Raw genomic sequence first — 10,520 nt, 5'->3', positions numbered from 1 at the left:
GAAAGGTGGAGCATGAATCATGTAACCATGTCAAAAATGAATATTAATAAATGTTAAAAAAAAAACTCAAAATAAAATTCAGAAAATCAAAACTATTAAAAGCCCTTTTTCACCCATAATGCAATAAACATTTCATTTAATAAGGGACATAGAAACAGAGTAAAAGAACAAATTTAAAATGCCCAATTAAGCACCAAAATGTTCATCTTAAAATTCAAAGAAGAGATTAACAAACTCGAAAGTAAAAACTAAATCTCTGAATGAATAAATAAAATGAGGAGCCGGTTTCATGAGAAAAAAAAAACAACAAATAAAATAAACCATTGGTTAATTTTCTTTGTAAAAAGAGAAAGAAGAAAACCAAAATGGTAGTATCAAAAATGAAAAGATTGTATGAAGCATCAATGAAGATGAAATTAAAGCTAATATTAGGAGTTATTTTTCCCAATTATATGCCAGCAACAATGACAATCTAAGTGGGATGGGTGAATGTTTACAAAAAAATAGAAATTGCCAATTTAAAAGAAGAGAGAATATATTAAAAAATATACTATGAGTGGTGGAATTTTTACCAGGAATGCAGTGCTGCTTTAATATTAGGAAAACTGGGGGCAGCTGGGTAGTTCAGTGGATTGAGAGCCAGACCTAGAGACAGGAGGTCCTAAGTTCAAATCTGGCCTCAGACATTTCCCAGCTGTGTGACCCTGGGCAAGTCATTTAACCCCCATTGCCTACCCTTACCATTCTTCTACCTTAGAACCAATACACAGTATTGATTCCAAGATGGAAAGTAACAGTTTAAAAATGTTTTTTTAAATATTGGGAAAACTATAAGTGCAATTGAGTATATTAATAACAAAATAAATCATTATCAATAACAAAATAAATCATACGATTACATAAATAGATGAGAAAAAGCCTTTTGACAAAATATAATATCCATTCCTTTTACAAACACTAGAATTCATAGGAATCAATGGAGCCTTTCCTAAAATAAGTACTATCTGTCTAAGACCAAGGGCAAGTATTATCTTTAACATGGATAATATTAAATCAATGATGAAGTAAGAATATCCATTATTAACATTGTTATTCAATATTGTGTTCAAAATTTTGTTTTGAAAATATTGCTTTGGTTTTCCTCTTTTTTCTTTGTTTTCTTTGACTTTTTTTAAACTTCTCTAGGGGTCCTTAGTTTGTGAGAAGTTGATCTTCAGAATTATTTTTACACTATTTATGACTTATTTTCATAATGTAAAAAGTGTATAATTATTAAAATATTAATCCAAACAACGAAAAGAAATTATAGCAATCAGACAAGATATGATGGAATATTTAGAGAATCCTAGAAAATCAACTGAAAAACTAGTTGAAACAGTTAACAACTTTAGCAATTTTCAAGATATAAAATAAACTGAATAAATCTTTAGCATTTCTATATATACCAACAAAACCCTACAGTGAGATAGAAAGAGAAATTTCATTTAAAATAATTGCAGACAACCTGAAACTTTTGGAAATCAAGAAATAGGGTAGAAAATAAGCAAACAAAAAATTACCCTGACCCTAAAAAATTACTATGGTGACAGGGAAGATTAACATACAAACTCAGAAGACAATGTAGTCAAAATAGTGCCAAGGCAAACCCAAAAATTATATGACCACAATTAAATGCACTTTTCACACAAATAAAGATGGATCTAGATACCTGGAGAGATAGTAATTGCTAATTGGAAAGCAAGCCAACATAATAACTAAAAAAAACGATTGTTTAACTTAATTTACTTAGTTGGTACTATATCAACCAAACTGATGTGGAGGTGAAATTAGGGTCTTGTCCAAAGAATTAATGACTCCGGCAATCTCTAAGGCAAGGGAACAACCTTTATTGAAAGAGGTCCTTGTATTGGATTAGCTATGGTGATAGAAAGACTCAGCTTGAAGAAAGGCTTGGTGGTGGAAAAACTCTTGGCCAACGGAAAAGTCTGACAGTGCAAAGGTGTGGGGGTGGAAAGGCCATGATGATAGACTAGTGCTGAGAAGTTTTCAGGGCTCCTTTTTGTCTTTGATTAGTTACTAAGGAAATGGTCATTTGTTTAGATAGTTGTTTCCCTGCCATTCCCAAGGTACTGATGTCACTTTGCCCACGATTCACTCTGTTATCCCACCCTGGGGAGCAAACCACAATGTATATGGAATGTAATCCTAGGTTACTTTTGCCAGATCCTGCACAGATTCCAAAGGAGAGACAGTCTCTGGTCCATTGTGCCCTATGCTGATTGACCAGTTACAGAGCTTATGCCTACAACCTTATAAAGACCTGTCAGCATCCTTACACCAACCTATCTTCATGGTAACCCACATCAAAACTACAAAATAATGATTTTATAAATATAAGATAACAATAATAAAAAATTCATCTGGAAGAATAAAAAGTTCAAAAATATCTAGGGAATTAATGAAAAAAAGTGAAATATGGCAAACAGTTCCAGATTTAAAACCATATTACAAAGAGGTAATCATGAAAATGCTCTGGTTTTGTCTGAGAAATCTAGTGCAGTTCAAGGAATAGATTAGTACATAGTACACAGTAGTAAATGACTATAGTGATGTAGTATTTTATCAACCCAGAGATGCAAGATTTGGGGATAAGAACTGATGACAAAAATTTCTGGGAAAAACTGGAAAACAGTCTTGCAAAAACTAGGCATAGACCAACATTTCATACTGCATACTAAGATAATGTCAAAAAAGATAAATGATCTAGATGTGAAGATTGGTATCACAAGTAAATTAAGGAAGCACATAAAAATGTACCTTTCATATCTATAAATAAGAGAAATATTTATAATCAGTAAGAGATAGATAGGATTACGGGAAGTAAAAGAGACAACTTTGATTGCAAAAAATCAAGTTTTTGAATGAATAAAACTAATGCAGCCAAAATTAAAATTAAAATGGGAAACTAGGAAAAGTTTTATAGCAAATTTCTTTGACAAAGGCTTCATTTCTTAAATATATCAGGAACTGAACTAAATTTATAAAAATACGAGCCATTCCCCAGTACAAGGTGGTTGAATTATATCAACAGATCATTTTTAGAAGAAGTCAAAGCTATCAATAGTCACATGAAACAATGCTCTAAATCACAACTGATTGGAGAAATGCACATTAAAACAACTCTCAAATACCACCTCACACCCAGAAGATTGGCTAACAGACAGAAAATGAAAGTGACAAATGTTGGAGGGGATATAGAAAAATCTATACTGTAATACACTGTTGGTAGATTTCTGAAATACTCCAGGCATTCTGGAAGACAATTTGAAAACTATTCCCAAATGGGCTTAAAACTGTACATATGACCATTAGCCACGTAATACTGATACTACGTTTACATCTCAAAAAAAAAGAAAAAGACTTATGTTTATAAAAAATATTTATAGCAGCTCTTTTTGTGGTGGCAAAGTATCAGAAATCAAGGGGATGGCTATCTTTTTGGGGAATGGTTAAACACATCGTGGTATATAGTTATGATAATATTATGCTATAAGAAATGATGAGTAAGATAGTGTCAGTAAAACATGGAATGACTTATGTGAACTCATACCAAGTAAAGTGAACAGAACCAGGAAAACGCTGCATAAATTAAGAGAACTATTATAAGAATGCTCAGCTATAACACTTAGCTACTCTGATGAAGACAATAATCCAAGACAATTCCAAAGGATCCATGATGGAAAAATATTATCCACCCCCAGAGAAAGGACTAATGAACTCTGGATGCAGATTAAAGCATAACTTTTAATTTTTTCTTTATTTTCATTGGTTTTTGTTTATAAACACAAACATGGCTAATATGGAAATATGTTTTTATGATTTCAAAATACATAATTGACATAAAATTCCTTGCCTTCTAAAGGAGAGCAGAGGAGTAAGGGGGAGAGAAAGTATTTCCAATTCAATATTTTAAAAAATAATTTTTCCATATATTGAGAAATCTATTATAAAAATTAATAAAAAAATATATTTTTAAAAAAGACAACTTAAAAATGATTTGAATGAATAATAACATGTCTGATTGATGACAGCATCAATTCACTAAGTTCCTAGTTTTTTCTCAACATTTGATCAGATGAGAAGGAAGTTAATTGTGTTAAGGAGAAAGAATGGAATAGTGGGAAAAGCATCAGGAAAGATGTAGGTTCAATTGCCTTCTCTAACATTGTCATAGAATCTCAACAAGTCATTTAACATTGCCAATGGTAAGGTTGTTTTTTTTAATCAGCAAAATGGGAAATAACATACAAGCATTTTCCTTTTTCATGTCCAAAACAACGTCAACACCTTTAGAAACAAAATTTGGAAACATTATAAATTGAGAATTTGAGTTTTCTCAATTGTAAAATAAGGGGGTTGTATTGGAAGATTCATGAGGTCATTAGTCCAACATATGTTTGAAGTGCTGGGGAGGCCCTTCACCTTTCAGAGCAGTTCATCCCATTTTTGGGCAGCTCTGATTGTTAAAAAGTTTTCCCTGACATTAAGCCTAAATTTACCTCTTTGCCAATTCCATGCTTTCCATAAACCAATTTAATAATTTTACCGATGAGAAAATTGAATTCCAGAGAAGTGAAGGGACTTGGACAAAGTCACATAGGAAATAAAGGACAGAGCAGACTTTAAATACATCTTCTGACTTCAAATCAAGTCTTTTTTCACTATGTAATGCTACTCCCTCTTCCTCTTTTTCTCTTTATACTTTAATCTGATTATACTTTAATCTGATTCAAAGATGGAGTTTGACACCTCTCTTCCAGAACACACTGCCTCTCATGCTGAAAACCACAGTGCCATAGAAAAAACTTATAATATTAGAAAAAAATTCAAAATTTATGAATTGATTGAAAATTATTCCATTAGCATGAAATGTACTTACCTTCTACCACAAAAATTATATTTCTAAAAAATGTGATTCCTATAATGAGTTCCATTATAAATTAGTTGTTTATTTTTTATTTGTATCTACATTTTCTATTATACTGTGTCTGAATTCCAAAATAAGGACTAGGAACCAGGTACAGAACTCCCAAGGTGCAAGGGAATTAAGTAACTATGTAGTCCAATCTAAACTAAAAAAGAAGCCTTATTACAACCCATCTGAATAAGTATTTACCCAGTCCCTCCTTGAAGAGTGCCAGGGAGAGGAAACCCATAACCTGCTAATGAAATTAGCATGGTAGAATCAAATATCACTTTAAAAAAGGCCTAATTCTCAAGAAGTTTTTGCTAATATATAATGTTAGGAAAATATGACTATGCTAATATAATCAGTCAGTACAAAAAGTGTTATTTCTGCCTCTAGAATTTAGCACAATTATTAAAAATATTTAGTGCCTATTCATTCTGTACTATATTCTTTCCAACATTTGATGATTACATTTTGATTCATCTTCCTGCTATTCTCTAAGCCCTCTAGGGTTTCTTTTTTTTAAGACCTTAAGAAAGATTATTTCAGAAGTGTTTGTAGAATTCATAAACACATTTTCTAAAATCAATATATACCAAAGGGAAACCATTTCATCAGATGTTTTGCATATTGCTTTATTCTTAGTCCTAGTTCTTATGCCTAAGGGAACCAGTAAAGCAAAGGTTAGTTTTCCTGCTGCTCTGTGGAAATGATATCTATGTTCCCCCTTGGACATTTTATCACAGGTAATTTTTAAAGGAACAAATTAGCCTTCTAAACTCACTAACTCCCTTTCTTAGGAAATGAGCTGGGATATAGAGATGGGTGACTACCCTTGGGAATTTTACTGCAAACAATTTATACAAATCTTTGAGAACTGTTTTTATATTAAGCCTGAAACATCACTTATTCAAGGGAAATTTTTCAATCTAATTCCAATTAGTGACATACCTTGTTTTACCTAACAAATATTTTCCTAAAGAATAAGATATCTCAAAGCACTTGAAGAGAAAGATCTTTCTGACTATCTCATGTTCAGGAATCTGCTGGCAAATATTTAACAACCCAATTTGGTGGAGGGAAATTTTATGTATGACATATTTTTAAGCATCCAAGTGCTAGTCATGGAGTCAGGAGGACCTGAGTTCAAATCCATCCTCAGACACATACTAGCTGTCTGATCCTAGGCAAGTCTCTTAAACCTATTTACCTCAGTTTCCTCATCTATAAAATGAGCTGAAGAAGGAAATGGCAAACTAGATGAGTATCTTTGCCAAGAAAATCTCAGTCAAGAAAGGTTAGCCACCACTGAACAACAGAAAATTTCATTATTAATACTTTTTTGTCACTTTCTTTGTTCTAGATAACCAACTAAATGAAGAGTCAGCAGGAAAGAGTCACTGACAAAGAAAAGCAATAGACTGGCCCTCCTTACACTCACATCTCACAGTCAAGGAGGGAAGCAATACATAAGAAAGCAGCTGAAAAGGAAACTAGAAATGGGTGAGAACTGCTGTCTGGAGGCACAGTGACGTCCTGCAGTCCAAGCAGAAAATTATCTGAGGACGTGTGCATTTCAGAGATGATTTCATCTTGAAAAATCATGAGTCTCTGGAGATCATAAAATCTAAGAGATCAGTCAAATATGAAATGATGAAATGAATTCCCTGGGTATCCTCTCAGAGGGTTCCAGATGTCCACTCTGTACCTTTCCCTGTCAGAAAGAAGGAGAACCCCAAAGGGCAGAGAATGCAATAAGCCATGCCCTACTTTGTAGTGTTTGTGCATTGCTGAGACAAGCAAATGCTCACACTGAAAATTTAATAATTTGCTCTTTAACCAGGACAAACTGGCTCCAAAACACCCCTTATTTATGGTATCATTCTATAGTGAACTGTGTAATTTATTATTGTAGTGAAAGACTCGCAGACACTTTTTACACTGAGATTTGAAAGAAATGGATATGGAAGAAAGGAGCAAATGCAGAAGTAGTAAGTTGGATAATACCAAAGGATGGAGAAAGACCTTTCATTTAAAGATCAGAACAGAGAGTAAGCAAGTAATAAGTAATCATTCCTAGAGAGAGAAAAGTACTTCAGAAAAGATACACATATTAGAAAGGTATGACTTTCTTCTGGGCAAGGTGTAAATTCTCTTGACAAAAATATATTTTCTCTCTGTCCTGTCCCCTAAGACCACTGAGATCTTTATTCTGTCTTTGATTCAAGTTTACAGTTTAATTCATATGCATAATTACCTCTATATAGCTCTAGGACTGGAGTCAGGTCTCAGGCAGACCTGGTTTCGAATTCAGGCATAAATACTTAGTAGCTGTGTGACCATAGGCACATGAATTAACCTTTTTTTACTTCAGTTTTCTCAACTGCAAAATACAGGTAATTATAGTACCTAACTTAAAAATTGTAAAACCAAGAGCACAGTGTTAATGCCTTCATCCCCTTCCTCTTGAGATTTATTCTATACAGATCTACCATGCTGTCTAAATATCAAGAACCATTACATATCATTTTTCAGGTCATTTTCCCCTTCTTTCTTAAAAAGTGTAATACCTGGCTCATAATCTTCCTCTCTACCCTAATCTATGCTGAATCCTCAACCAACAGATGCCTTCCTGTCCTACTAACACAGTTTACTTTTCCTGCTGACCCTAAATCTGAAACCACCTAAGATGTTCTCAATGCTATACTCTCTGAGTCAGAGTATTATTTTTCTATCCACCTGACATGATTAATTTGGTTTAGGTAGCCATTGTTATTAAGGTAACACAAATTCTGCATTTGGAATACCAGGATCTTGTTTTGATTACCAGTTGTTATTTATTAATTCTACTTTGACCTTGATCAATTTACTTAACCTCTTTGGTCCTCAGTTTTCCAACTCATTAAAATAGGTGAGAAAATCTAAAAGACCTCTAATTTCTCTTCCAATTCTATGAAGTTTTATATGTCCCTGATTCTACTATGTTCTAGTAGAAAAAACACATTAAAAATTATGTGATTTAAAGGATTTCTTTTTCTTTCTTAATACCAGAAATCGGTATATTTGATCTTCAGTATATTTTGTTCATATTTTGTTAAAATTCATGTTTATTTCTCTGAAATTATCTCCCTTTCCATGATATTTTGTTAATTTTTTAAGCTCTTTTCTTCCTTCTTGAAATCAATACCTGTATTTTGGTTCCAGGTCAGAAGAACAGCAAGGGCTAAAAAGTGACTTGCCCAGGATCACCTATCTGAATCCAAATTTGAACCCAGGACCTCCCATCTCTAGGCTTGGTTCTCAATCCACTAAGCCACAAAGCTACCCCCATGATAATGCATTTTCATCTTATTAAGATTAAATGTATACCTCTTTTAGATTTCTATTGTCTGACGATCACCATAATGAGACATAGCTCACCTTTTATGCATAGAAACGTTAAAGGAAAGTTGTGTGATATTTATTTTTCCACACTTCCACAGCTATGATGTGACATGAATATGTCCTTATGGTTAACTACTCTATTCCAGAGGAGACCAGGCACTCAAGGCACTGCACTGTTGTGTCTGCCTGGGCAAATCTGTGTTTCTGGGTGACTCATTTTCTAGATGAGCAAACAGGACAATGAAAAAAAAGATTACTGAATTTTAATCCCCATTGATTTTTGTCCTATTTTTCCTTCTGTTGCCCTTATTGCCTTCTGGGTCTGTTAATAAGTTCCTTCCACCTTGGTTGAAAAATTCATGATTTCCCCATTTCTGTTTATCTTTAAGGAGAATTTTGTTTCCTTCTAATTTAGAAGCTGTTTTAAAGCTTTCCTTTGTAATGATGATAGTCTCTTCTCTTGTCTCTCTCAGTTTGCTAAGAAAAAATGACATCTTCACATTCTCTGATATAGAATTCAAATTTGAGGGAGAGGTTAATACATGGGGTAGAGGATGGAAAGAATTTTGAAACTGAAGTCAGAGCACCTCTGGCAAATCATGTCTCTACTCTCAGTTTCAGTTTCCTCATCTATAAAATGAAGTAAAAAGAGTAAAGTAGATGATCTCTAAGATACCTTCCAGATCTATATTCTATGATCCCATTTTATTACTCAAATAAGAGAGGTATCTATAGTCTTCATAAACCTCAATTATATTTAAGTTTATAGTATAATTTAAACATCTACAAATAAAATATCATTCAACAGGATATTTTCTTTAATTTTAAAGAAGAATAATTTTATTAGACTATAGTCTTGATATACTTCACTTCTATATGTTTGTAATATAGTTTAAACATACCTATAAATAAAATATCATTCAATAGGGCATTTATTTTAGGCAACTTAAGAAAGGATAATTTTATTCAACTATAATCTTTATGTACCTCAGTTATGTTTGCTTGTAGTAAAATTTAAACATACTTATCAATAAAATACTATTCAATAGGGAATTTCTTTCAACTAAAGTTAAAGGAGATTAATTTTATTCTATTAGAAAACAACTAAAGTCTATAAATATTTTAACATTAGATTTCCTTACATTTTCAAAGGTAGTTTTTTTACTTTTGGCACCCCTTTTTACACAAACTCAAATCCCTGTCCAGTTTTGCATTAGTAAAATTTTTAAAATAAATATATTAACAAAATGGAATTAAAGGATCTAATAAAAAAGAAATGCATTTTCTCTATACTGTTCACAATGTCTCTGAAACTACACCAAGCCATGAGGACATTCCTTATATCCTAACATCTGACATATCACATATTCTTTAAACCTAATAAACCTAACTCTTCCTAATGAAACTTTTGGAGATACCAAATATCCAGCTTATATGCCTAAATAGCAGCATTTTTTATTTGGAAGGGTATTAATCCACTGAATGAAACCAGAGTTGACTGAGAAAACCTATGACTCAGGTTGCCAAAGTTTAGAAAGCTTAGGCACTTGCAAGTAGAAACAGATGAGATTAGAGCACAGTGAACAAAAATAATTCCTTAAAACAGGTATCTTCCACCTTAGCCCACTTTTTCTTTGCTCTCTCTTTTAGCGGATACTTTTTACAACTGGCCATGCAAGGTTCTGCAGGTACGTCAGCATGGCCTTGTAATCTTACCAGTTCTGAGATCTTTCCCTCTCTATCCACAACTAAATTTGACTTTTAAAAGTACATTAAAGATACTTCTATGGCTCACCCCAAGGACATGTTTTGTTGTGCTTTCCTTTAGGGCCAAAATTCCTAGTTAGACCATTAAGTCAAACTTTCTTATAATACAGATGTGGAAAGTGAATTATGGAGGAGGTGACTGGGTGAAGATCCCACAGGTAGCAATCAAGAGAGCTGAGATTTAAACCTAGGTCCTCTGAATTCCAAACCTTGGGCTCTTGATGCCTATTAGACTAGAGGGAAAAGTATTTAATCACCCTAAAAACATTGACTTGCCAATGACTTATGAAAATCTTAACATCCTTGATTCAAATAAGGCAAGCAAAACAAAACAAAACCAAAAAAAAGCAGTGTAGTATTGGGGAAAGTGAATCTGGAGTCAAAGAACCTTAAATATCAG

At 32.9% G+C, this 10,520-nt stretch overlaps 1 pseudogene; it reads left to right on the top strand.

The window, feature by feature from the left end:
• The window catches only part of LOC123252426, a 31,283-nt pseudogene extending 20,978 nt beyond the window's left edge, over positions 1–10,305 (top strand).
• Positions 10,306–10,520: the final 215 nt, after the last annotated feature.

Source organism: Gracilinanus agilis, chromosome 6, assembly GCF_016433145.1.
Source record: "Gracilinanus agilis isolate LMUSP501 chromosome 6, AgileGrace, whole genome shotgun sequence".
NCBI lineage: Eukaryota > Metazoa > Chordata > Mammalia > Didelphimorphia > Didelphidae > Gracilinanus > Gracilinanus agilis.
Note: the sequence above shows the minus strand (reverse complement) of the source record. Positions and strands in the feature narration are given on the sequence as shown.